Raw genomic sequence first — 27,617 nt, 5'->3', positions numbered from 1 at the left:
ATAGCCCAAAAAGGAGGTTTGGCTACTAAGAAAGGAGGCTTGGCTACTAAGAGAGGTAAGCACCTATCAGGAGGGGTCTCTGACGTCACCTGCTGGCACTGGCCACTCAGAGCTGTCCATTGTGCCCTAGCACCTCTGAATCCAAGGTGGCAGATGTCTGGGACACACTGGAGGAGCTATGGGCACCTCCCCTGGGAGGTGCTGGTCAGGGGAGTGGTCACTCCCCTTTCCTTTGTCCAGTTTTGTGCCAGAGCAAGGCTGGGGGATCCCTGAACCGGTGTAGACTGGCTTATGCAGAGATGGGCACCATCTGTGCCCATCAAAGCATTTCCAGAGGATGGGAGGGGCTACTCCTCCCCAGCCCTTCACACCCATTTCCAAAGGGAGAGGGTGTAACACCCTCTCTCAGAGGAAATGCTTTGTTCTGCCTTCCTGGGACTGGGATGCCCAGGAAGGCAGAAACTTGTCTGAGGGTTGGCAGCAGCTGCAGCTGCCAGGAAAACCCCAGACAGCTAGTTTGGCAGTACCCGGGTTCTATGCTAGAGCCCCGGGGATGCATGGAATTGTTCCCCCAATACCAGAATGGTATTGGGGGGACAATTCCATGAATCTAGACATGTTACATGGCCATGTTCGGAGTTACCATTGTGACGCTACATATAGGTATTGACCTATATGTAGTGCACGCGTGTAATGGTGTCCCCGCACTCACAAAGTTCGGGGAAATTGCCCTGAACATAGTGGGGCACCCTGGCTAGTGCCAGGGTGCCCTCACACTAAGTAACTTTGCACCTAACCTTCACTAAGTGGGGGTTAGACATATAGGTGACTTATAGGTTACTTATGTGCAGTGAAAATGGCTGTGAAATAACATGGACGTTATTTCACGCAGGCTGCAGTGGCAGGCCTGTGTAAGAATTGCCTGAGCTCCCTATGGGTGGCAAAAGAAATGCTGCAGCCCATCGGGATCTCCTGGAACCCCAATACCCTGGGTACCTAGGTACCGTAACCTAAGGGATTATAAGGGTGTTCCAGTATGCCAATGAGAATTGGTAAAATTAGTCACTAGCCTGCAGTGACAATTTTAAAAGCAGAGAGAGCATAAACACTGAGGTTCTGGTTAGCAGTGCCTCGAGGATATAGTTAGGCACCACACAGGGAACACATACCGGGCATACTTTATGAGCACTGGGGTCCTGCCTAGCAGGATCCCAGTGACACAGGCAAAAACAAACATACAGATGAGTAAAAATGGGGGTAACATGCCAGGCAAGATGGTAGTTTCCTATACAACCCCACCCAAACGAGTGACAATAAGGCTAAGCTTGCCCAGATGAGTCTTCATTGTCTAAGTGGAAATATCTGGAGAGTCCATCTGCATTGGAGTGGGTACTCTCAGGTCTATGTTTCACTGTATAGTTCATTCCCTGTGGGGATATGGACCACCTCAACAATTTAGGGTTTTCACCTTTCATTTGTTTTAGCCAAAGTAGAAGTTTGTTGTCTGTCTGAAGAATAAAGTGAGTACCAAACAGATATGGTCTCAACTTCTTCAGTGCCCAGACCACAGCAAAGGCCTCCCTCTCTATGGCAGACCAACGCTTTTCTCTAGGGGTCAACCTCCTGCTGATAAAAGCAACTGGTTGATCCTGGCCCTCTGAATTCAGCTGTGATAGTACTGCCCCAACCCCTAATTCAGAAGCATCAGTTTCAATTATGAATTTCTTGGAGTAGCATGGGCATTTTAGGACAGGTGCAGAGCACATGGCCTGTTTGAGCTCCTCAAAAAGCTTTTTGACAGCTAGCTGTCCACAATACCTTCTTAGGCATCTTCTTGCTAGTGAGATCATTAAGAGGGTCTGCAATGGAGCCATAATTCTTGACGAATCTCCTATAATACCCTATGAGGCCTAAGAAGGCTCTCACCTGGGTTTGAGTTGTGGGGGGAGTCCAATCTACAGTAGTTTGGATCTTCCCCTCTAGTGGTTGTGAGAAAGTAGCCTCTTTCTAGCCTTGTTACCCCCACTTTTGGCCTGTTTGTGAGTGTATGTCAGGGTGTTTTCACTGTCTCACTGGGATCCTGCTAGCCAGGGCCCAGTGCTCATAGTGAAAACCCTATGTTTTCAGTATGTTTGTTATGTGTCACTGGGACCCTGCTAGTCAGGACCCCAGTGCTCATAAGTTTGTGGCCTATATGTATGTGTTCCCTCTGTGGTGCCTAACTGTCTCACTGAGGCTCTGCTAACCAGAACCTCAGTGGTTATGCTCTCTCTGTACAAATTGTCACTAACAGGTTAGTGACCAATTTCACCAATTTACATTGGCATACTGGAACACCCTTATAATTCCCTAGTATATGGTACTGAGGTACCCAGGGTATTGGGGTTCCAGAAGATCCCTATGGGCTGCAGCATTTCTTTTGCCACCCATAGGGAGCTCTGACAATTCTTACACAGGCCTGCCACTGCAGCCTGAGTGAAATAATGCACACATTATTTCACAGCCATTTTCACTGCACTTAAGTACCTTATAAGTCACCTATATGTCTAACCTTTACCTGGTAAAGGTTAGGTGCAAAGTTACTTAGTGTGTGGGCACCCTGGCAACTAGCCAAAGTGCCCCCACATTGTTCAGGGCAAATTATCCGGACTTTGTGAGTGCGGGGACACCATTACACGCGTGCACTACACATAGGTCACTACCTATGTGTAGCTTGACAATGGTATCTCCGAATATGGCCATGTAACATGTCTATGATCATGGAATTGCCCCCTCTATGCCATCCTGGCATAGTTGGCACAATCCCATGATCCCACTGGTCTGTAGCACAGACCCTGGTACTGCCAAACTGCCTTTTCAGGGGTTTCACTGCAGCTGCTGCTGCTGCCAGCCCCTCAGACAGGTTTCTGCCCTCCTGGGGTCCAGCCAGGCTTGGCCCAGGATGGCAGAACAAAGGACTTCCTCAGAGAGAGGGTGTTACACCCTCTCTCTTTGGAAAAAGGTGTTAAGACAGGGGAGGAGTAGCCTCCCCCTGCCTCTGGAAATGCTTTCATGGGCACAGATGGTGCCCATTTCTGCATAAGCCAGTCAACACCGGTTCAGGGACCCCTCAGCCCTGCTCTGGCACGAAACTGGACAAAGGAAAGGGGAGTGACCACTCCCCTGACCTGCACCTCCCCTGGGAGGTGCCCAGAGCTCCTCCAGTGTGCTCCAGACCTCTGCCATCTTGGAAACAGAGGTGCTGCTGGCACACTGGACTGCTCTGAGTGGCCAGGGCCAGCAGGTGACGTCAGAGACTCCTTCTGATAGGCTCCTTCAGGTGTTGCTAGACTATCCTCTCTCCTAAGTAGCAAAACCCTCTTTTCTGGCTATTTAGGGTCTCTGCTTTGGGGAATTCCTTAGATAACGAATGCAAGAGCTCATAAGAGTTCCTCTGCATCTCTCTCTTCACCTTCTGCCAAGGAATCGACTGCTGACCGTGCTGGAAGCCTGCAAAACTGCAACAAAGTAGCGAAGACGACTACTGCAACTCTGTAACGCTGATCCTGCCGCCTTCTCGACTGTTTTCCTGGTGGTGCATGCTGTGGGGGTAGTCTGCCTCCTCTCTGCACTAGAAGCTTCGAAGAAATCTCCCATGGGTCGACGGAATCTTCCCCCTGCTACCGCAGGCACCAAAGAACTGCATCACCGGTCCCCTGGGTCTCCTCTCAGCACGATGAGCGAGGTCCCTTGAATCCAGCAACTCTGTCCAAGTGAATCTCACAGTCCAGTGACTCTTCAGTCCAAGTTTGGTGGAGGTAAGTCCTTGCCTCCCCACGCCAGACTGCATTGCTGGGAACCGCGTCTTTTGCAGCTACTCCGGCCTCTGTACACTTCCGGCGGAAATCCTTTGTGCACAGCCAAGCCTGGGTCAACAGCAATCTAACCTGCATTGCACGACTTTCTAAGTTGTCCTCCGGCGGCGTGGGACTCCTTTGTGCAACTTTGGGTGAGCACTGTTTCACTCCTCTTCGTAGTGCCTGTTCTGGCACTTCTGCGGGTGCTGCCTGCTTCTGAGAGGGCTCCTTGTCTTGCACGACGCCCCCTCTGTCCCCAGACACAATTGGCGACATCCTGGTCCCTCCTGGGTCACAGCAGCATCCAAAAACTCTAACCGCACGATTTGCAGCTAGCAAGGCTTGTTGGTGGTCTTTCTTCAGGAAAGCACTTCTGCACAACTCTCCACGGTGTGGGAAATCCATCCTCCAAAGAGGAAGTCTCTAGCCCTTGTCGTTCCCACAGAATCCTCAGCTTCTACTGTCCAGTAGCAGCTTCTTTGCACCCACAGCTGGCATTTCCTGGGCATCTGCCCATCTCCGACTTGCTTGTGACTTTTGGACTTGGTCCCCTTGTTCCACAGGTACCCTCGACTGGAAATCCATCGTTGTTGCATTGCTGGTTTATGTCTTTCCTGCAGAATTCCCCTATCACGACTTCTGTGCTCTTTGGGGAACTTTAGTGCACTTTGCACTCACTTTTCAGGGTCTTGGGGTGGGCTATTTTTCTAACCCTCACTGTTTTCTTACAGTCCCAGCGACCCTCTACAAGGTCACATAGGTTTGGGGTCCATTCGTGGTTCGCATTCCACTTTTGGAGTATATGGTCTGTGTTGCCCCTATCCCTATGTGTCCCCATTGCATCCTATTGTAACTATACATTGTTTGCACTGTTTTCTAAGACTATACTGCATATTTTTGGTATTGTGTACATATATCTTGTGTATATTTGCTATCCTCATACTGAGGGTACTCACTGAGATACTTTGGCATATTGTCATAAAAATAAAGTACCTTTATTTTTAGTATATCTGTGTATTGTGTTTTCTTATGATATTGTGCAAGTGACACTAGTGATACTGTAGGAGCTTCACTCGTCTCCTAGTTCAGCCTAAGCTGCTCTGCTAAGCTACCATTATCTATCAGCCTAAGCTGCTGGACACCCTATACACTAATAAGGGATTCCTGGGCCAGGTGCAAGGTGTAAGTACCCCTTGGTACTCACTACAAACCAGTCCAGCCTCCTACATTGGTTGTGCAGCGGTGGGATAAGTACTTTGCAACTACTTACCACTTTTGTCACTGTACTTTTCATAAGAGAAAAATATACAAAACAAGTTCAGTGTATGTACACCTAACCAAAAATTTTTGCATTTCCTCTTTTCACTTTTTTCTAAGTGCTGAAAAGTACCTCTAAACTTTCTAAAAGTTCTTAAAAAGTTTTAAAAGTTTTTTTTTTCTGTCTTTTCAAAAGTTCTGAAAAACCTTTTCTCTCTTTTTTCTGTCACTTAAACACTGTCTAAAATGTCTGGCACAGGCCAAACTGTTGATCTGTCCAAACTTGCTTATGATCACCTTAGCTGGAAAGGAGCAAGGAGTCTCTGCATAGAGAGAGGTTTAAGTGTAGGGAAGAATCCCCCTAGAGAACTGTTAGTTAACATGCTTATAGAACAGGATAAGGCCAGAGGTGCCCCATCTGTTGAAAAAGTAGCTAATGGTTCACAATCTGATCCAGGGACACCCCTAGAAAAAGAGTCAGGAAAGAAACTTCCTAGCCTGCCCATTACTAGACAGCCTAGCATAGTTGGTACTGATGTAGAGTCACACCATACTGATAGTGTTGTCTCACATCATAGCAAGAGTATTCCTTCTCACCACAGTAGAAGTGATGTTTCTGTTAACCAAGCTGTTAGGATGCCTTCTGTAAGGGATGGGTCTCCTTCTGTTCATTCTCACCATACCTCTGTTTCAAGGCATGTCCCTCCCACCCACCCTGATGACAGATTGTTAGAAAGGGAGCTCAATAGATTGAGAGTGGAACAAACCAGACTGAAGCTCAAGAAGCAACAGCTGGATTTGGATAGACAGTGCTTAGAAGTGGAGAGAGAAAGACAGAAATTGGGTTTAGAAACCCATGGTGGCAGCAGCAGTATTCCCCATAGTCATCCTGCAAAAGAGCATGATTCCAGGAATCTGCACAAGATAGTTCCCCCTTATAAGGAGGGGGATGACATTAACAAGTGGTTTGCTGCACTTGAGAGGGCCTGTGTTGTACAGTATGTCCCTCAAAGGCAGTGGGCTGCTATCCTATGGCTATCATTTAGTGGAAAGGGTAGGGATAGGCTCCTTACTGTGAAAGAAAGTGATGGCAATAATTTTACAGTTCTTAAGAATGCACTCCTGGATGGTTATGGCTTAACCACTGAACAGTACAGGATGAAGTTCAGAGAGACCAAAAAGGAGTCTTCACAAGACTGGGTTGATTTTGTTGACCATTCAGTGAAGGCCTTGGAGGGGTGATGACATGGCAGTAAAGTTACTGATTATGAAAGCCTGTATAACTTGATCCTGAGAGAGCATATTCTTAATAATTGTGTGTCTGATTTGTTGCACCAGTATCTAGTGGACTCAGATCTGACCTCTCCCCAAGAATTGGGAAAGAAGGCAGACAAATGGGTCAGAACAAGAGTGAACAGAAAAGTTCATACAGGTGGTGACAAGGTTGGCAAGAAGAAAGATGGTGAAAAATCTCAAGATAAGCATGGGGATAAGGGTAAAACCAAAGATCCTTCTTCAAATCTTAAACACTCTTCAGAGGGTGGGGATAAAACAAATTCTTCCTCTTCTTCTCAACCAGCACACATTAAAAAGCCTTGGTGCTTTGTGTGTAAAAACAGAGGCCATAGGCCAGGGGATAAGTCCTGTCCATGTAAACTCCCTGAGCCTACCACCTCTAATACATCAAGCTCTAGTGCCCCTAGCAGTAGTGGTACTAGTGGTGGGACTGCTGGCAACAGTCAAGTTAAGGGTGTAGTTGGGTTCACTTATGGGTCCATAATAGAAACTGGGGTAGTTAGTCCCAAGACAGTTTCTGTCACACCTAGTGGCATTGGCCTTGCCACACTGGCTGCTTGTCCCCTTACAATGGATAAGTACAGGCAGACAGTTTCAATAAATGGTGTTGAGGCCTTGGCCTACAGGGAAACAGGTGCCAGTATCACTTTGGTGACTGAAAACCTAGTGCATCCTGAACAACACATCATTGGACAACAGTATAAGATTATTGATGTCCATAACTCCACTAAGTTTCTTCCCTTAGCTATAATTCAGTTTAGTTGGGGTGGAGTTACTGGCCCTAAGCAGGTGGTGGTATCACCTAGCTTACCTGTAGACTGTCTCTTAGGTAATGACCTAGAGGCCTCAGGTTGGGCTGATGTAGAGTGTTATGCCCATGCAGCCATGCTGGGCATCCCTGAGGAATAGTTCCCTCTCATTTCTACTGAAATGAAAAAGCAAAGGAGAGAAGGCCTGAAAACTCAGGATCCCTCTCCATCAACGTGTAAAAAGGGTATCACAGTATCCCCTAAACACCCTACCATTCAGGATACCATTCCTGTGGTGGGAGAAACCTCTCCTGGGGTTCCACCTGTTCCAAGGGAATCATCAGCTGGCAAAGCTGGACTCCCTGAGGTAGAAGTACCTCTCTGTGGGATAACTAACATTGGTGAGCATCCCTCCAACCCTCCCAGAGAAACTTTAGTGCAGAAACCCTGCACTGCCTCACAACACTTAGGACAGCATCCCTGCCCTAGTGTGCAGCTCATAGGACAGCATCCTTGCCCTGCTCCAACTCAAGAGAAACAGCATCCCTGTTCTCTCTTCCAGCCATATGGACAAAGTTTTTGCCCAGCTATGGCTTTTCTGAGACAGCATCCCTGTCTGGCATTTCCATCACTACAAATAGGTTCAGTGGACAATTGCCACTGCTATAAACTAAAACTTAATGATAGAAACTCTGAAAATACATCTTCACATTGTTGCTTAGCTAAAAAACTTAAAACAGGGTGGTTTACATCCCCACAGGGAAGTAACCATATAGTGGATGATAAAGGGAGTAACCAGTCTATTGCAGAGCTACTCTCTACTTATCACCACTTAGACAATAAAGTCTCAACTGGCCAAGGTTAACCTTATTGTCCTTCGTTTGTGGGGGGGGTTGTGTGAGAAAGTAGCCTCTTTCTAGCCTTGTTACCCCCACTTTTGGCCTGTTTGTGAGTGTATGTCACAGTGTTTTCACTGTCTCACTGGGATCCTGCTAGCCAGGGCCCAGTGCTCATAGTGAAAACCCTATGTTTTCAGTATGTTTGTTATGTGTCACTGGGACCCTGCTAGTCAGGACCCCAGTGCTCATAAGTTTGTGGCCTATATGTATATGTTCCCTGTGTGGTGCCTAACTGTCTCACTGAGGCTCTGCTAACCAGAACCTCAGTGGTTATGCTCTCTCTGTACAAATTGTCACTAAAAGGCTATTGACCAATTTCACCAATTTACATTGGCATACTGGAACACCCTTATAATCCCCTAGTATATGGTACTGAGGTACCCAGGGTATTGGGGTTCCAAGAGATCCCTATGGGCTGCAGCATTTCTTTTGCCACCCATAGGGATCTCTGACAATTCTTACACAGGCCTGCCACTGCAGCCTGAGTGAAATAATGCACACATTATTTCACAGCCATTTTCACTGCACTTAAGTAACTTATAAGTCACCTATAGTCTAACCTTTACCTGGTAAAGGTTAGGTGCAAAGTTACTTAGTGTGTGGGCACCCTGACACTAGCCAAGGTGCCCCCACATTGTTCAGGGCAAATTCCCCCGGACTTTGTGAGTGCGGGGACACCATTACACGCGTGCAGTACACATAGGTCACTACCTATGTGTAGCTTCACAATGGTAAAAACTCAGAATATGGCCATGTAACATGTCTATGATCATGGAATTGCCCCCTCTATGCCATCCTGGCATAGTTGGCACAATCCTATGATCCCAGTGGTCTGTAGCACAGACCCTGGTACTGCCAAACTGCCTTTTCAGGGGTTTCACTGCAGCTGCTGCTGCTGCCAACCCCTCAGACAGGTTTCTGCCCTCCTGGGGTCCAGCCAGGCTTGGCCCAGAATGGCAGAACAAAGGACTTCCTCAGAGAGAGGGTGTTACACCCTCTCCCTTTGGAAAAAGGTGTTAAGGCAGTAGAGGAGTAGCCTCCCCCAGCCTCTGGAAATGCTTTCATGGGCACAGATGGTGCCCATTTCTGCATAAGCCAGTCTACACCGGTTCAGGGACCCCTCAGTCCTGCTCTGGCGCGTAACTGGACAAAGGAAAGGGGAGTGACCACTCCCCTGACCTGCACCTCCCCTGGGAGGTGCCCAGAGCTCCTCCAGTGTGCTCCAGACCTCTGCCATCCTGGAAACAGAGGTGCTGCTGGCACACTGGACTGCACTGAGTGGCCAGGGCCAGTAGGTGACGTCAGAGACTCCTTCTGATAGGCTCCTTCAGGTGTTCCTAGCCTATCCTCTCTCCTAAGTAGCCAAACCCTCTTTTCTGGCTATTTAGGGTCTCTGCTTTGGGGATCTCCTTAGATAACGAATGCAAGAGCTCATCAGAGTTCCTCTGCATCTCTCTCTTCACCTTCTGCCAAGGAATCGACTGCTGACCGCGCTGGAAGCCTGCAAAACTGCAACAAAGTAGCGAAGACGACTACTGCAACTCTGTAATGCTGATACTGCTGCCTTCTCGACTCTTTTCCTGGTGGTGCATGCTGTGGGGGTAGTCTGCCTCCTCTCTGCACTAGAAGCTCCGAAGAAATCTCCCGTGGGTTGTGAGAAGGTAGCCTCTTTCTAGCCTTGTTACCCCCACTTTTGGCCTGTTTGTGAGTGTATGTCAGGGTGTTTGTCACTGTTTTCACTGTCTCACTGGGATCCTGATAGCCAGGCCTCAGTGCTCATAGTGAAAACACTATGTTTTCAGTATGGTTGTCATGTGTCACTGGGATCCTGCTGGTCAGGACCCCAGTGCTCATAGGTTTGTGGCCTATATGTATGTGTCACTGGGACCCTGTCACACAGGGCCCCAGTGCTCATAGGTGTGCATGTATATGTTCCCTGTGTGGTGCCTAACTGTCTCACTGAGGCTCTGCTAACCAGAACCTCAGTGGTTATGCTCTCTCATTTATTTCAAATTGTCACTAACAGGCTAGTGACCATTTTTACCAATTTACATTGGCTTACTGGAACACCCTTATAATTCCCTAGTATATGGTACTGAGGTACCCAGGGTATTGGGGTTCCAGGAGATCCCTATGGGCTGCAGCATTTCTTTTGCCACCCATAGGGAGCTCTGACAATTCTTACACAGGCCTGCCACTGCAGCCTGAGTGAAATAACGTCCACGTTATTTCACAGCCATTTTACACTGCACTTAAGTAACTTATAAGTCACCTATATGTCTAACCTTTACCTGGTAAAGGTTAGGTGCAAAGTTACTTAGTGTGAGGGCACCCTGGCACTAGCCAAGGTGCCCCCACATTGTTCAGAGCCAATTCCCTGAACTTTGTGAGTGCGGGGACACCATTACACGAGTGCACTACATATAGGTCACTACCTATATGTAGCTTCACAATGGTAACTCCGAATATGGCCATGTAACATGTCTATGATCATGGAATTGCCCCCTCTATGCCATCCTGGCATAGTTGGCACAATCCCATGATCCCAGTGGTCTGTAGCACAGACCCTGGTACTGCCAAACTGCCCTTCCTGGGGTTTCACTGCAGCTGCTGCTGCTGCCAACCCCTCAGACAGGCAGCTGCCCTCCTGGGGTCCAGCCAGGCCTGGCCCAGGATGGCAGAACAAAGAACTTCCTCTGAGAGAGGGTGTGACACCCTCTCCCTTTGGAAAATGGTGTGAAGGCAGGGGAGGAGTAGCCTCCCCCAGCCTCTGGAAATGCTTTGTTGGGCACAGATGTGCCCAATTCTGCATAAGCCAGTCTACACCGGTTCAGGGACCCCTTAGCCCCTGCTCTGGCGCGAAACTGGACAAAGGAAAGGGGAGTGACCACTCCCCTGACCTGCACCTCCCCTGGGAGGTGTCCAGAGCTCCTCCAGTGTGCTCCAGACCTCTGCCATCTTGGAAACAGAGGTGCTGCTGGCACACTGGACTGCTCTGAGTGGCCAGTGCCACCAGGTGACGTCAGAGACTCCTGCTGATAGGCTCCTTCAGGTGTTAATAGCCTATCCTCTCTCCTGGGTAGCCAAACCCTCTTTTCTGGCTATTTAGGGTCTCTGTCTCTGGGGAAACTTTAGATAACGAATGCATGAGCTCAGCCGAGTTCCTCTGCATCTCTCTCTTCACCTTCTGATAAGGAAACGACCGCTGACCGCGCTGGAAGCCTGCAAACCTGCAACATAGTAGCAAAGACGACTACTGCAACTCTGTAACGCTGATCCTGCCGCCTTCTCGACTGTTTTCCTGCTTGTGCATGCTGTGGGGGTAGCCTGCCTCCTCTCTGCACCAGAAGCTCCGAAGAAATCTCCCGTGGGTCGACGGAATCTTCCCCCTGCAACCGCAGGCACCAAAAAGCTGCATTACCGGTCCCTTGGGTCTCCTCTCAGCACGACGAGCGAGGTCCCTCGAATCCAGCGATGCTGTCCAAGTGACCCCCACAGTCCAGTGACTCTTCAGCCCAAGTTTGGTGGAGGTAAGTCCTTGCCTCACCTCGCTGGGCTGCATTGCTGGGAACCGCGACTTTGCAGCTACTCCGGCCCCTGTGCACTTCCGGCGGAAATCCTTCGTGCACAGCCAAGCCTGGGTCCACGGCACTCTAACCTGCATTGCACGACTTTCTAAGTTGGTCTCCAGCGACGTGGGACTCCTTTGTGCAACTTCGGCGAGCACCATTTCACGCATTCTTGTAGTGCCTGTTTCTGGCACTTCTTTGGGTGCTACCTGCTTCAGCGAGGGCTCTTTATCTTGCTCGACGTCCCCTCTCTCTGCAGGTCCAATTTGCGACCTCCTGGTCCCTGCTGGGCCCCAGCAGCGTCCAAAAACGCCAAACGCACGATTTGCGTGTAGCAAGGCTTGTTGGCGTCCTTCTGGCGGGAAAACACTTCTGCACAACTCTCCTAGGCAAGTGGGATCCGTCCACCAAAGGGGAAGTCTCTAGCCCTTTTCGTTCCTGCAGAAACCTCAGCTTCTTCTGTCCAGTCGAAGCTTCTTTGCACCCGCAGCTGGCATTTCCTGGGCATCTGGCCATCTCCGACTTGCTTGTGACTTTTGGACTTGGTCCCCTTGTTCCACATGTACCCTAGATTGGAAATCCACAGTTGTTGCATTGCTGGTTTGTGTCTTTCCTGCATTATTCCTCTAACACGACTCTTTTGTCCTTAGGGGAACTTTAGTGCACTTTGCACTCACTTTTCAGGGTCTTGGGGAGGGTTATTTTTCTAACTCTCACTATTTTCTAATAGTCCCAGCGACCCTCTACAAGGTCACATAGGTTTGGGGTCCATTCGTGGTTCGCATTCCACTTTTGGAGTATATGGTTTGTGTTGCCCCTATCCCTATGTTTCCCCATTGCATCCTATTGTAACTATACATTGTTTGCACTGTTTTCTAAGACTATACTGCATATTTTTGCTATTGTGTATATACATCTTGTGTATATTTCCTATCCTCTCACTGAGGGTACACTCTAAGATACTTTGGCATATTGTCATAAAAATAAAGTACCTTTATTTTTAGTATAACTGTGTATTGTGTTTTCTTATGATATTGTGCATATGACACTAAGTGGTACTGTAGTGGCTTCACACGTCTCCTAGTTCAGCCTAAGCTGCTCTGCTAAGCTACCATTATCTATCAGCCTAAGCTGCTAGACACCCTATACACTAATAAGGGATAACTGGGCCTGGTGCAAGGTGCAAGTACCCCTTGGTACTCACTACAAGCCAGTCCAGCCTCCTACACTCCCTCTTCACCTTCTGATAAGGAATCGACCGCTGACCGCGCTGGAAGCCTGCAAACCTGCAACATAGTAGCAAAGACGACTACTGCAACTCTGTAACGCTGATCCTGCCGCCTTCTCGACTGTTTTCCTGCTTGTGCATGCTGTGGGGGTAGTCTGCCTCCTCTCTGCACCAGAAGCTCCGAAGAAATCTCCCGTGGGTCGACGGAATCTTCCCCCTGCAACCGCAGGCACCAAAAAGCTGCATTACCGGTCCCTTGGGTCTCCTCTCAGCACGACGAGCGAGGTCCCTCGAATCCAGCGACACCGTCCAAGTGACCCCCACAGTCCAGTGACTCTTCAGCCCAAGTTTGGTGGAGGTAAGTCCTTGCCTCACCTCGCTGGGCTGCATTGCTGGGAACCACGACTTTGCAAGCTACTCCGGCCCCTGTGCACTTCCGGCGGAAATCCTTCGTGCACAGCCAAGCCTGGGTCCACGGCACTCTAACCTGCATTGCACGACTTTCTAAGTTGGTCTCCGGCGACGTGGGACTCCTTTGTGCAACTTCGGCGAGCACCGTTTCACGCATCCTCGTAGTGCCTGTTTCTGGCACTTCTCCGGGTGCTACCTGCTTCTGTGAGGGCTCTTTGTCTTGCTCGACGTCCCCTCTCTCTGCAGGTCCAATTTGCGACCTCCTGGGCCCCAGCAGCGTCCAAAAACGCCAAACGCACGATTTGCGTGTAGCAAGGCTTGTTGGCGTCCATCCGGCGGGAAAACACTTCTGCCCGACTCTCCAAGGCGTGGGGGATCCATCCTCCAAAGGGGAAGTCTCTAGCCCTTGTCGGTCCTGCAGTATTCACAGTTCTTCAGCCTAGTAAGAGCTTCTTTGCACCAACCGCTGGCATTTCTGGGGCATCTGCCCATCTCCGAGTTGCTTGTGACTTTTGGACTTGGTCCCCTTGTTCCACAGGTACCCTCAGTCAGGAATCCATCGTTGTTGCATTGCTGATTTGTGTTTTCCTTGCATTTTCCCTCTAACACGACTATTTTGTCCTTAGGGGAACTTTGGTGCACTTTGCACTCACTTTTCAGGGTCTTGGGGAGGGTTATTTTTCTAACTCTCACTATTTTCTAATAGTCCCAGCGACCCTCTACAAGGTCACATAGGTTTGGGGTCCATTCGTGGTTCGCATTCCACTTCTGGAGTATATGGTTTGTGTTGCCCCTATCCCTATGTTTCCCATTGCATCCTATTGTAACTATACATTGTTTGCACTGTTTTCTAAGACTATACTGCATATTTTTGCTATTGTGTATATATATCTTGTGTATATTTCCTATCCTCTCACTGAGGGTACACTCTAAGATACTTTGGCATATTGTCATAAAAATAAAGTACCTTTATTTTTAGTATAACTGTGTATTGTGTTTTCTTAAGATATTGTGCATATGACACTAAGTGGTACTGTAGTAGCTTCACACGTCTCCTAGTTCAGCCTAAGCTGCTCTGCTAAGCTACCATTATCTATCAGCCTAAGCTGCTAGACACCCTATACACTAATAAGGGATAACTGGGCCTGGTGCAAGGTGCAAGTACCCCTTGGTACTCACTGCAAGCCAGTCCAGCCTCCTACATGGGTCGACGGAATCTACCCCCTGCTACCGCAGGCACCAAAGAACTGCATCACCGGTCCCCTGGGTCTCCTCTCAGCAACTCTGTCCAAGTGACTCCCACAGTCCAGTGACTCTTCAGTCCAAGTTTGGTGGAGGTAAGTCCTTGCCTCCCCATGCCAGAATGCATTGCTGGGAACCGCGTCTTTTGCAGCTACTCCGGCCTCTGTGCACTTCCGGCAGAAATCCTTTGTGCACAGCCAAGCCTGGGTCCACGGCATTCTAACCTGCATTGTACGACTTTCTAAGTTGTCCTCCGGCGGCGTGGGACTCCTTTGTGCAACTTCGGGTGAGCACTGTTTAACTCCTCTTCATAGTGCCTGTTCTGGCACTTCTGCGGGTGCTGCCTGCTTCTGAGAGGGCTCTTTGTCTTGCTCCACGCCCCCTCTGTCCCCAGATGCAATTGGCGACATCCTGGTCCCTCCTGGGCCACAACAGCATCAAAAACCCTAACTGCACGATTTGCAGCTAGCAAGGCTTTTTGGCGGTCTTTCTTCAGGAAAACACTTCTGCACTACTCTCCACAGCGTGGGGGATCCATCCTCCAAATGGGAAGTCTCTAGCCCTTGTCGTTCCTGCAGAATCCTCAGCTTCTACTGTCCAATAGCAGCTTCTCTGCACCCACAGCTAGCATTTCCTGGGCATCTGCCCATCTCCGACTTGCTTGTGACTTTTGGACTTTGTCCCCTTGTTCCACAGGTACCCTCGACTAGAAATCCATCGTTGTTGCATTGCTGGTTTGTGTCTTTCCTGCAGAATTCCCCTATCACGACTTCTGTGCTCTTTGTGGAACTTTAGTGCACTTTGCACTCACTTTTCAGGGTCTTGGGGTGGGCTATTTTCTAACCCTCACTGTTTTCTTACAGTCCCAGCGACCCTCTACAAGGTCAGATAGGCTTGGGGTCCATTCGTGGTTCGCATTCCACTTTTGGAGTATATGGTTTGTGTTGCCCCTATCCCTATGTGTCCCCATTGCATCCTATTGTAACTATACATTGTTTGCACTGTTTTCTAAGACTGTACTGCATATTTTTGGTATTGTGTACATATATCTTGTGTATATTTGCTATCCTCATACTGAGGGTACTCACTGAGATACTTTGGCATATTGTGATAAAAATAAAGTACCTTTATTTTTAGTATATCTGTGTATTGTGTTTTCTTATGATATTGTGCAAGTGACACTAGTGGTACTGCAGGAGCTTCACTCGTCTCCTAGTTCAGCCTAGGCTGCTCTGCTAAGCTACCATTATCTATCAGCCTAAGCTGCTAGACACCCTATACACTAATAAGGGATACCTGGGCCTGGTGCAGAGTGTAAGTACTCCTTGGTACCCAATACAAGCCAGGCCAGCCTCCTACAGATGTCCCACGTCGTGAAGAAGCTTGCAGAAGTGTTCCCACGTAGAAAAACCGCGTACAAACCTTGCTAGCTGCAAGGGTCACGGTTAGGGTTTTTGGATGCTGCTGTGGCCCAGGAGGGACCAGGATGTCGCCACTTGGATGAGGAGAAAGAGGGGGCACCCAGCAAGTCAGAGAGCCCTCACAGAAGCAGGCAGTTCCAGCAGAAGTACCGGAACAGGCCCTTAGAAGAGGAGTGAACCGGAGTCCACGCGAAGTCACAAAAGGGAATCCCACGACGCCGGAGGACAACTCAGAAGGTTATGCACTTCAGGTTAGAGTGTCGGGGACCCAGGCTTGGCTGTGCACGAAGGAAATCCTGGAAGAGTGCACAGGAGCCGGAGCAGCTGCAAATCATGCAGTACCCAGCAATGCAGTCTAGCGTGGGAGGCAAGGACTTACCTCCACCAAACTTGGACTGAAGAGTCACTGGACTGTGGGAGTCACTTGGACAGAGTTGCTGAGTTCCAGGGACCACGCTCGTCGTGCTGAGAGGGGACCCAGAGGACCGGTGATGCAGTCTTTTGTTGCCTGCGGTTGCAGGGGGAAGATTCCGTCGACCCACGGGAGATTTCTTCAGAGCTCCTGGTGCAGAAAGGAGGCAGGCTATCCCCAGAGCATGCACCACCTTGAAACAGTCGAGAAAGCTGGCAGGATGAGCGATACAAGGTTGCTAGTAGTCGTCTTTGCTACTTTGTTGCGGTTTTGCAGGCGTCCTGAGCAGTCAGCGGTCGATCCTTTGGCAGAAGGTGAAGAGGGAGATGCAGAGGAACTCTGGTGAGCTCCTGCATTCGGTATCTGAAGAATTCCCCAAAGCAGAGACACTAAATAGCCAGAAAAGGAGGTTTAGCTACCTAGGAAGGAGGATTGGCTACTAAGAGAGGTAAGAGCCTCTCAGAAGGAGTCTCTGACGTCACCTGCTGGCACGGGTCACTAAGAGCAGTCCAGTGTGCCAGTAACACCTCTGTTTCCAAGATGGCAGAGGTCTGGGGCACACTGGAGGAGCTCTGGGCACCTCCCCTGGGAGATGCATGCCAGGGGAGTGGTCACTCCCCTTTCCTTTGTCCAGTTTCGCACCAGAGTATTGCTTGGTGTTCCCTAAACCAGTGTAGACTGGCTTATGCAGATATGGGCAGCATCTGTGCCCATCAAAGCATTTCCACAGGCTGGGGGAGGCCACTCCTCCCCAGCCTTCACACCTATTTCCAAAGGGAGAGGGTGGTACACCCTCTCTCAGAGGAAATCCTTTGTTCTGCCTTCCTGGGCCAGGGCTGCCTGGACCCCAGGAGGGCAGAAACCTGTCTGAGGGGTTGGCAGCAGCAGGAGCTGCAGTGGAGACCCCGGAAAGGCAGTTTGGCAGTAACCGGGTTCTGTGCTAGAGACCCGGGGGATCATGGAATTGTCTCCCCAATGCCAGAAGGGCATTGGGGTGACAATTCCATGATCTTAGACATGTTACATGGCCATGTTCGCAGTTACCATTGTGACGCTATGCATAGGTAGTGACCTATGTACAGTGCACGCGTGTAATGGTGTCCCCGCACTCACTAAGTCCGTGGAATTTGCCATGAACAATGTGGGGGCACCTTGGCTAGTGCCAGGGTGCCCACACACTAAGTAACTTTGCACCTAACCTTCAGCAGGTAAAGGTTAGACATATAGGTGACTTATAAGTTACTTAAGTGCAGTGGTAAATGGCTGTGAAATAACGTGGACGTTATTTCACTCAGGCTGCACTGGCAGGCCTGTGTAAGAATTGTCAGATCTCCCTATGGGTGGCAAAAGAAATGCTGCAGCCCATAGGGATCTCCTGGAACCCCAATACCCTGGGTACCTCAGTATCATATACTAGGGAATTATATGGGTGTTCCAGTATGCCAATGTGAATTGGGGAAATTGGTCACTAGCCTGTTAGTGACACTTTGGAAAGCAGAGAGAGCATATCCACTGAGGTTCTGGTTAGCAGAGCCTCAGTGAGACAGTTAGTCATCACACAGGGAACACATACAGGGCACATACTTATGAGCACTGGGGCCCTGCCTGACAGGGTCCCAGTGACACATAGACTAAGACAACATATATACAGTGAAATATGGGGGTAACATGCCAGGCAAGATGGTACTTTCCTACACAACCCCCCACCCCCTCAAACGAAGGACAATAAGACTAGCCATGACCTGATGAGTCTTCATTGTCTAAGTGGAAATATCTGGAGAGTCCTTCTGCATTGGAGTGGGTACTCCCAGGTCTATGTTCCACTGTATAGTCGTTTCCCTGTAGAGATATGGACCCCCTCAACAATTTAGGATTTTCACCTTTCATTTGTTTTAGCCAAAGTAGAGGTTTGTGGTCTGTCTGAACAATGAAGTGAGTGCCAAACAGGTATGGCCTCAACTTCTTCAGTGCCCAGACCACAGCAAAGGCCTCCCTCTCAATGGCAGAACAACGCTTTTCTCTAGGGGTCAACCTTCTGCTGATAAAAGCTACTGGTTGATCCTGGCCCTCAGAGTTAAGTTGTGATAAGACTGCCCCTACCCCTAATTCAGATGCATCAGTTTGAACAATTAATTTCTTGCAGTAACATGGGCTTTTTAGGACAGGTGCAGTGCACATGGCCTGTTTGAGCTCCTCAAAAGCTTTCTGACACCTAGCTGTCCACAATACCTTTTTAGGCATCTTCTTGCTAGGGAGATAATTAAGTGGGGCTGCAATGGTGCCATAGTTTTTCATGAATCTCCTGTAATACCCAGTGAGGCCTAGAAAGGCTTTCACCTGGGTCTGAGTTGTAGGGGGAACCCAATCCATGATTCTCTGGATTTTCCCCTGAAGTGGTGCAATCTGTTCTCCACCTACCAGGTGTCCCAGATAAACCACCTTTCCCTTCCCTACCTGGCCCTTTGAAGCCTTGATATTGAGGCCTGCCTTTTGCAGGCCTTCCAAGACTTTCCACAGATGGACCAGGTGATCATCCCAGGTGGAGTTAAAGACAGCTATATCGTCTAGATATGCTGCACTAAAAGCCTCCAACCCTTGCAGGACTGTATTCACCAACCTCTGAAAAGTGGCAGGTACAATCTCCAAACCAAAGGGCATTACTGTGAATTGGTAGTGCCCTCCTATAGTAGAAAATGCAGTTTTTGCTTTAGCATCCTCTGACAACTTGATCTCTCAAAACTCTGGGGTCAAATCAAAGGTGCTTAGATACTTGGCAGATGCCAGTGTATCTATGAGCTCATCTGCCCTGGGTATAAGGTGAGCATAAGTTTTTGTGACCAGGTTGAGACCTCTATAATCTACTCAAAACCTCTTCTCCCTTTTTCCATCTTTTGAGTGAGACTTTGGTACAAGCACCACAGGAGAGGCCCATGGGCTTTCAGAATGTTCAACCACTCCTAGATCAAGCATTTTCTGAACTTCTTGCTTCATGCAGTCCCTGACTTGGTCAGGCTGCCTATAGATTTTACTTTTGACAGGCAAGCTGTGTCCAGTATCAATCGTGTGTTCACACCAAGATGTGGTGCCTGGCACAGTTGAAAAGAGTTCAGAAAACTGTCCAAGGAGATTTATGCAGTTGTCTTTCTGCTCTGCAGTAAGACAGTCTGCCAAAACTACACCTTCCACTAAAGCATCATCTTCAGTGAAAGAGAAGAGATCAGGGAGAGGTTCACTCTCTTCTTCCTATCGTTCATCTGTTGCCATGAGCAGGGTGAGATCAGCCCTGTCATAGTAGGGTTTTAGGCGGTTAACATGAATCACCCTAAGGGGACTCCTGGCAATGCCTAGGTCAACCATGTAGGTGACCTCGCCCTTCTTTTCAACAATGAGATGGGGGTCCACTCCATTTGTCTTGGAGTGTTCTTGGGGCCACAGGCTCCAATACCCACACCTTCTGTCCTGGTTGGTACTGAATCAGAACAGCCTTCTGGTCATGCCATTGCTTTTGGAGCTCTTGGCTGGCCTGAAGGTTTTTACTTGCCTTTTTCAGGTACTCTGCCATTCTGGATCTTAGGCCACGTACATAGTCCACTATATCCTGTTTGGGAGGTTTTAAAGGTTGTTCCCAACCCTCCTTCACAAGTGTTAGTGGACCTCTTACAGGGTGCCCAAATAGGAGTTCAAAGGGGCTGAAGCCCAGTCCTTTCTGGGTACCTCCCTGTAAGCAAAAAGGAGGCAAGGTAACAGGACATCTCATCTCCTCCTGAGTTTTTCAGGGAGTCCTATTATCACTCCTTTGAGAGTTTTATTAAACCTCTCTACCAGTCCATTTGTCTGTGGATGATAACATGTGGTGAATTTGTATGTTACACCACTTTCCTTCCACATAGCCTTCAAGTATGCAGACATAAAGTTGCTACCCCTGTCTGATACAACCTCTTTTGGAAAACCCACCCTGGAAAAGATTCACAGGAGGGCTTTTGCCACTGCAGGTGCTGTAGTGGTCCTTAGAGGAATTGCTTCAGGATATCTTGTGGCATGGTGCACTACCACCATGATAAACCTATTGCCTGAAGCAGTAGTAGGGTCAAGGGGGCCAACTATGTCAACCCCTACCCTTTCAAAGGGAACCCCAACCACAGGTAGTGGAATAAGGGGAGCCTTTGGTGTGCCACCAGTCTTGCCACTGGTTTGGCAGGTCACGCAAGACTTACAAAAATCTTTTGTGTCCTCTGACACCCTAGGCCAGTGAAACAGGGGGACAAGCCTTTCCCATGTTTTAATCTGGCTCAAATGCCAAGCCAAATTAATGTCATGTGCCAGAGTTAGGAGGAACTCTCTGTAATGCAGGGGAACGACCAATCTACTGGCTGCTCCAGGTTGTTGGGTCCCTTGCCTCTGTGTACAAGAGGTTGTCCTCCCAGTAAACTCTATGTGAGTCACTGACATCCCCATTTTGCTGCTTGACAGCTTGCTCTCTGAGACCCTTTAATGTGGGACAGGATTGCTGTGCCACACTCAGCTCTTCCCTGGCAGGCCCCCCTACACCCAAAAGCTCAGCAGTGTCTGCTGCCAGCTCATCTGGTGAAGGTTCTGCACAGGGAGGAAATTCTTCTTTCTCAGAAGGAGAATCATCTGTAGAGGGAGGGATAGTGGGTAGGGATTTACCCTTGCCACCCCTAGCTTTAGGGAGCAGTTGGTCCATTGTTCCAGGATCCAAGTTACCCTGTACTTTTTTCTTTATGGCCTGAGCCCTTGTTAAAGCAAAAATATGCGCAGGAATGCCCAGCATTGCTGCATGAGCATCCAACTCCACTTCTGCCCAAGCTGATGTCTCTAAATCATTTCCTAGTAGACAGTCTACAGATAACTCTGAAGCAACCACAACTTTCTTTGGACCAGTAACCCCCCCCATCCCCCCCAGTTGAGATTCACAACAGCCATGGGGTGGTTAAGAGTGTTGTTATGAGTGTCTGTCACTTGGTACTCGTGACCAAGTAGGTGTTGTTCAGGGTGTGTCAGTTTCTCTATCACCATGGTAACACTGGCACCTGTGTCCCTGTAGGCCTGAAACTCAACACCATTGATTAGGGGATGTTGCTTGTACTTATCCATATTAAGGGGACAAGCAACCAAGGTGGCCATATCAATGGCACCTTCAGAGACTAACACAGCCTCTGTGGTCTCCCTAACAAGACCAACCCCAACTAAATTACCAAAAGTGAGCCCAGCTACTCCCTTGGATTGGCTATTAGTAGGTTTGTTCCCTCCACCACTGCTATTACTAGGGGCACTAGAGTTTGCAGTAGGGGTTGTGGTAGTGGGAGGTTTGGTGTTTTTCTTTGGACAACTGGCATCAATTGTCCAATGGCCTTTTACTTTACATAAATAACACCAAGGCTTTTTTACTTGATTTGAAGATGATTTGGACCCACCACCCCACCAGAGTGCTTTTGTGGGCCTGATGAAGATTCAGTTTTACTTTTGTCCCCACCCTTGTCAGAAGACTTACCATCCTTCTTCTTGCCATCCTTGTCACCTCCTGTATGAACTTTTCTGTTCACTCTTGTTCTAACCCATTTGTCTGCCTTCTTTCCCAATTCTTGGGAAGAGGTCAGATCTGAGTCCACTAGATATTGGTGTAACAAGTCAGACACACAGTTATTCAGAATATGCTCTCTCAGAATAAGATTATACAGACTTTCATAGTCAGAAACTTTACTGCCATGTAACCACCCCTCCAAGGCCTTCACTGAACAGTCAACAAAGTCTATCCAGTCTTGTGAGGACTCTTTTCCGGTGTCTCTGAACTTAATCCTGTATTGTTCTGTGGTTAAGCCAAATCCATCCAAGAGTGCATCCTTCAAAATTATTAGCATCACTTTCTCTAACAGTAAGGAGCCTATCCGTACCATTTCCATTGAAAGATAGCCATAATATAGCAGCCCACTGCCTTTGAAGGACCCCCTGTACCATACAGGCACTCTCAAGTGCAGCAAACCACTTGTTAATGTCATCCCCATCCTTGTAAGGGGGAACTATCTTGTGCAGATTCCTGGAATCATGCTCTCTCACATGATTACTATCAGGAATACTGCTGCTGCCACCATGGGGTCCAAATCCCAAACTCTGTCTCTCCTTCTCCAGGTCTAGGGATTCCCTGTCTAGAGCCAGCTGTTGCTGTTTAAGTTTCAGCCTGGTCTCTTCCACTCTCAACTTTGTGAGTTTCCTTTCTAACATGTTGTCTTCAGGGTGGGAGGGTTGGGAATGCTGCGACACTGAGGATATATTGGAACCAACAGAGGGAGACCTGTCCCTAACAGCCTGCACTCTAACAACCTGGCCTCCAGGAACAAAAACATCCCTACTATGATGGGAGCTTCTGTTATTACCAGCATTGCTAGGTGGTCTGCTAAGGGGCAGATTTGGAACAGAACCCTCCACACCTCCCTCAAGGGGTTCCCCTGAGTCAGAGTGTAAGCTATCTACCATCTTCTCAATTGAAGTGCCAGCTAGGGACTTATCATTCTCAATGAGCAGGTTAAATAGAAATTCTCTTGAAGGATTCTTTCCTATCACTAAACCTCTATCAATGCAGAGACTCCTTAGGCTCTTAAAGTTTAGATTGTCATAAGTAATATTGACCATTTTAAGAGAAGTTCCTATATCAGACATGTTAGAAGAAGGTTTAGAGACAGTGAGAAGAGAGAAAAAGTTTCAGGACTTTTTAAAGAACAGAAAAAAAACTTTTTCAAACTTTTTAGAAAGTTTAGGAGTACTTTTCAGCACTTAGCAGAAACTGTAAGAGAAGAAAAGCAAAACTTTTTGGTTAGGTGTACATACACTGAAATTGTTTTGTATATTATTCTCTTATGAAAAGTACAAAATGACAAAGTGGTAAGTAGTTACAAGTACTTATCCCACCGCTGCACAACCAATATAGGAGGCTGGCCTTTACTTGTAGTGGGTACCAGAGGTACTTACACCTTGTGCCAGGTCCAGTTATCCCTTATTAGTGTAGAAGAGGTGTTTCTAGCAGATTAGGCTGATAGAAGGTAGCTATGGCAAAGCAGCTTAGGCTGAACTAGGAGACATGTAAAACTCCTACTGTACCACTGGTGTCATATGCACAATATCATAAGAAAACACAATACACAGATATACTAAAAATAAAGATACTTTATTTTTATGACAATATGCCAAAAGTATCTCAGTGAGTACCCTCAGTATGAGGATGAGAAATATATACAAGATATATGTACACAATACCACAATTATGCAGTAATACCAAAAGGAAGTAATGCAAGCAGTGTAAAGTTACAATAGATTGTAATAGGAGCATATAGGTATAGGGGCAACACAAACCATATACTCCAAAAGTGGAATGTGAACCACGAATGGACCCCAAACCTATGTGAGCTTGTAGAGGGTCACTGGGACTGTAAGAAAACAGTGAGGGTTAGAAAAATAGCCCACCCCAAGACCCTGTAAGGTAGGTGTTAAGTGCACCTACAACCCCCAGAGAGCACAGAAATCGTGATAGGGGGATTTTGCAAGGAAAACCAACACCAGCAATGCAACAGTGGATTTCCGGACCTGAGTACCTTTAAGACAAGGGGACCAAGTCCAAGAGTTGCAACAGTGTCGAGAGAGAGCAGGAGCCCAGGAAATGCCAGCTGAGGGTGCAAGGAAGCTGCCACCAGATGGAAGAAGCTTGGTGTTTTGCAAGAACGAAGAGGACTAGGAACTTCCCCTTTGGAGGATGGATGTCGCACGTCGTGAATAAGCTTGTAGAAGTGTTCCCACGCAGAAAGACCGCAAACAAGCCTTGCTAGCTGCAAGGGTCATGGTTAGGGTTTTTGGATGCTGCTGTGGCTCAGGAGGGACCAGGATGTCGCCACTTGGAAGAGGAGACAGAGGGGGCACCCAGCAAGTCAGGGAGCCCTCAAAGAAGCAGGCAGCACCAGCAGAAGTACCGGAACAGGCACTTAGAAGAGGAGTGAACCGGAGTCCACGCGAAGTCACAAAAGGGAGTCCCACGACGCAGGAGGACAACTCAGAAGGTTGTGCACTTCAGGTTAGAGTGTCGGGGACCCAGGCTTGGCTGTGCACAAAGGAAATCCTTTAAGAGTGCACAGGAGCCGGAACCGCTGCAAATCACGCGGTACCCAGCAATGCAGTCTAGCGTGGGAGGCAAGGACTTACCTCCACCAAACTTGGACTGAAGAGTCACTGGACTGTGGGAGTCACTTGGACAGAGTTGCTGAGTTCCAGGGACCACGCTCGTCGTGCTGAGAGGGGACCCAGAGGACCAGTGATGCAGTCTTTTGTTGCCTGCGGTTGCAGGGGGAAGATTCCGTCGACCCACGGGAGATTTCTTCAGAGCTCCTGGTGCAGAAAGGAGGCAGGCTACCCCCAGAGCATGCACCACCTGGAAACAGTTGAGAAAGTCGGCAGGATGAGCGATACAAGGTTGCTAGTAGTCGTCTTTGCTACTTTGTTGCGGTTTTGCAGGCGTCCTGAGCAGTCAGCGGTCGATCCTTTGGCAGAAGGTGAAGAGGGAGATGCAGAGGAACTCTGGTGAGCTCCTGCATTCGGTATCTGAAGAATTCCCCAAAGCAGAGACACTAAATAGCCAGAAAAGGAGGTTTAGCTACCTAGGAAGGAGGATTGGCTACTAAGAGAGGTAAGAGCCTCTCAGAAGGAGTCTCTGACGTCACCTGCTGGCACGGGTCACTAAGAGCAGTCCAGTGTGCCAGTAACACCTCTGTTTCCAAGATGGCAGAGGTCTGGGGCACACTGGAGGAGCTCTGGGCACCTCCCCTGGGAGATGCATGCCAGGGGAGTGGTCACTCCCCTTTCCTTTGTCCAGTTTCGCACCAGAGTATTGCTTGGTGTTCCCTAAACCAGTGTAGACTGGCTTATGCAGATATGGGCAGCATCTGTGCCCATCAAAGCATTTCCACAGGCTGGGGGAGGCTACTCCTCCCCAGCCTTCACACCTATTTCCAAAGTGAGAGGGTGTTAGACCCTCTCTCAGAGGAAATCCTTTGTTCTGCCTTCCTGGGCCAGGGCTGCCTGGACTCCAGGAGGGCAGAAACCTGTCTGAGGGGTTGGCAGCAGCTGCAGTGGAGACCCCGGAAAGGCAGTTTGGCAGTACCCGCATTCTGTGCTAGAGACCCGGGGGATCATGGAATTGTCTCCCCAATGCCAGAATGGCATTGGGGTGACAATTCCATGATCTTAGACATATTACATGGCCATGTTCGAAGTTACCATTGCGACGCTATACATAGGTAGTGACCTATGTACAGTGCACGCCTTTAATGGTGTCCCGCACTCGCAAAGTCCGGGGAATTTGCCCTGAACAATGTGGGGGCACCTTGGCTAGTGCCAGGGTGCCCACACACTAAGTAACTTCGTACCCAACCTTCACGAGGTGAAGGTTAGACATATAGGTGACTTATAAGTTACTTAAGTGCAGTGGTAAATGGCTGTGAAATAACGTGGACGTTATTTCACTCAGGCTGCACTGGCAGGCCTGTGTAAGAATTGTCAGATCTCCCTATGGGTGGCAAAAGAAATGCTGCAGCCCATAGGCATCTCCTGGAACCCCAATACCTGGGTACCTCAGTACCATGTACTAGGGAATTATATGGGTGTTCCAGTATGCCAATGTGAATTGGTGAAATTGGTCACTAGGCTGTTAGTGACAATTTGGAAAGCAGAGAGAGCATAACCACTGAGGTTCTGGTTAGCAGAGCTTCAGTGAGACAGTTAGTCATCACACAGGGAACACATACAGGGCACATACTTATGAGCACTGGGGCCCTGGCTGACAAGGTCCCAGTGACACATAGACTAAAACAACATGTATACAGTGAAGTATGGGGGTAACATGCCAGGCAAGATGGTACTTTCCTACACCCCCCCCCCCAAACGAAGGACAGTAAGACTAGCCATGACCTGATGAGTCTTCATTGTCTAAGTGGAAATATCTGGAGAGTCCTTCTGCATTTGAGTGTGTACTCCCAGGTCTATGTTCCACTGTATAGTCCATTCCCTGTAGAGATATGGACCCCCTCAACAATTTAGGATTTTCACCTTTCATTTGTTTTAGCCAAAGTAGAGGTTTGTGGTCTGTCTCAACAATGAAGTGAGTGTCAAACAGGTATGGCCTCAACTTCTTCAGTGCCCAGACCACAGCAAAGGCCTCCCTTTCAATGGCAGACCAACGCTTTTCCCTAGGGGTCAACCTTCTGCTGATAAAAGCTACTGGTTGATCCTGGCCCTCAGAGTTAAGTTGTGATAAGACTGCCCCTACCCCTAATTCAGATGCATCAGTTTGAACAAATAATTTCTTGGAGTAACATGGGCTTTTTAGGTCAGGTGCAGTGCACATGGCCTGTTTGAGCTCCTCAAAAGCTTTCTGACAGCTAGCTGTCCACAATACCTTTTTAGGCATCTTCTTGCTAGGGAGATCATTAAGTGGGGCTGCAATGGAGCTATAGGTTTTCATGAATCTCCTGTAATACCCAGTGAGGCCTAGGAAGGCTCTCACCTCAGTCTGAGTTGTAGGGGGAACCCAATCCATGATTGTCTGGATTTGCCCTGAAGTGGTGCAATCTGTTCTCCACCTACCAGGTGTCCCAGATAAACCACATTTCCCTGCCCTACCTGTCCCTTTGAAGCCTTAATAGTGAGGCCTGCCTTTTGCAGGGCTTCCAAAACTTTCCACAGATGGACCAGGTGATCATCCCAGGTGGAGCTAAAGACAGCTATATCGTCTAGATATGCTGCACTAAAAGCCTCCAACCCTTGCAGGACTGTATTCACCAACCTCTGAAAAGTGGCAGGTGCATTTTTCAAACCAAAGGGCATTACTGTGAATTGGTAGTGCCCTCCTATAGAAGAATATGCAGTTTTTGCTTTAGCATCCCCTGACAATTTGATCTGTGAATACTCTGCAGTCAAATCAAAGGTGCTTAGATGCTTGGCAGATGCCAGTGTATCTATGAGCTCATCTGCCCTGGGTATAAGGTGAGCATACGTTTTTGTGACCTGGTTGAGACCTCTATAATCTACACAAAACCTCATCTCCCTTTTTCCATCTTTTGAGTGAGGCTTTGGTACAAGCACCACAGGAGTGGCCCATGGGCTTTCAGAATGTTCAACCACTCCTAGATCAAGCATTTTCTGAACTTCTTGCTTTATGCAGTCCCTGATATGGTCAGGCTGCCTATAGATTTTACTTTTAACAGGAAAGCTGTCTCCAGTATCAATCGTGTGTTCACATC

The 27,617-nt window shown here is 48.6% G+C and overlaps 1 protein-coding gene across 1 annotated transcript in view; it reads left to right on the top strand.

The window, feature by feature from the left end:
* Positions 1–27,617, top strand: part of LOC138296289 (NKG2-A/NKG2-B type II integral membrane protein-like) — a 206,609-nt gene that overhangs the window by 28,513 nt on the left and 150,479 nt on the right. The window lies entirely within an intron of this gene.

This window comes from Pleurodeles waltl, chromosome 1_2 (genome assembly GCF_031143425.1).
Source record: "Pleurodeles waltl isolate 20211129_DDA chromosome 1_2, aPleWal1.hap1.20221129, whole genome shotgun sequence".
Taxonomy (NCBI): domain Eukaryota; kingdom Metazoa; phylum Chordata; class Amphibia; order Caudata; family Salamandridae; genus Pleurodeles; species Pleurodeles waltl.
The sequence above is the reverse complement of the archived record's forward strand: the minus strand, read 5'-3'. Positions and strand labels throughout refer to the sequence as shown.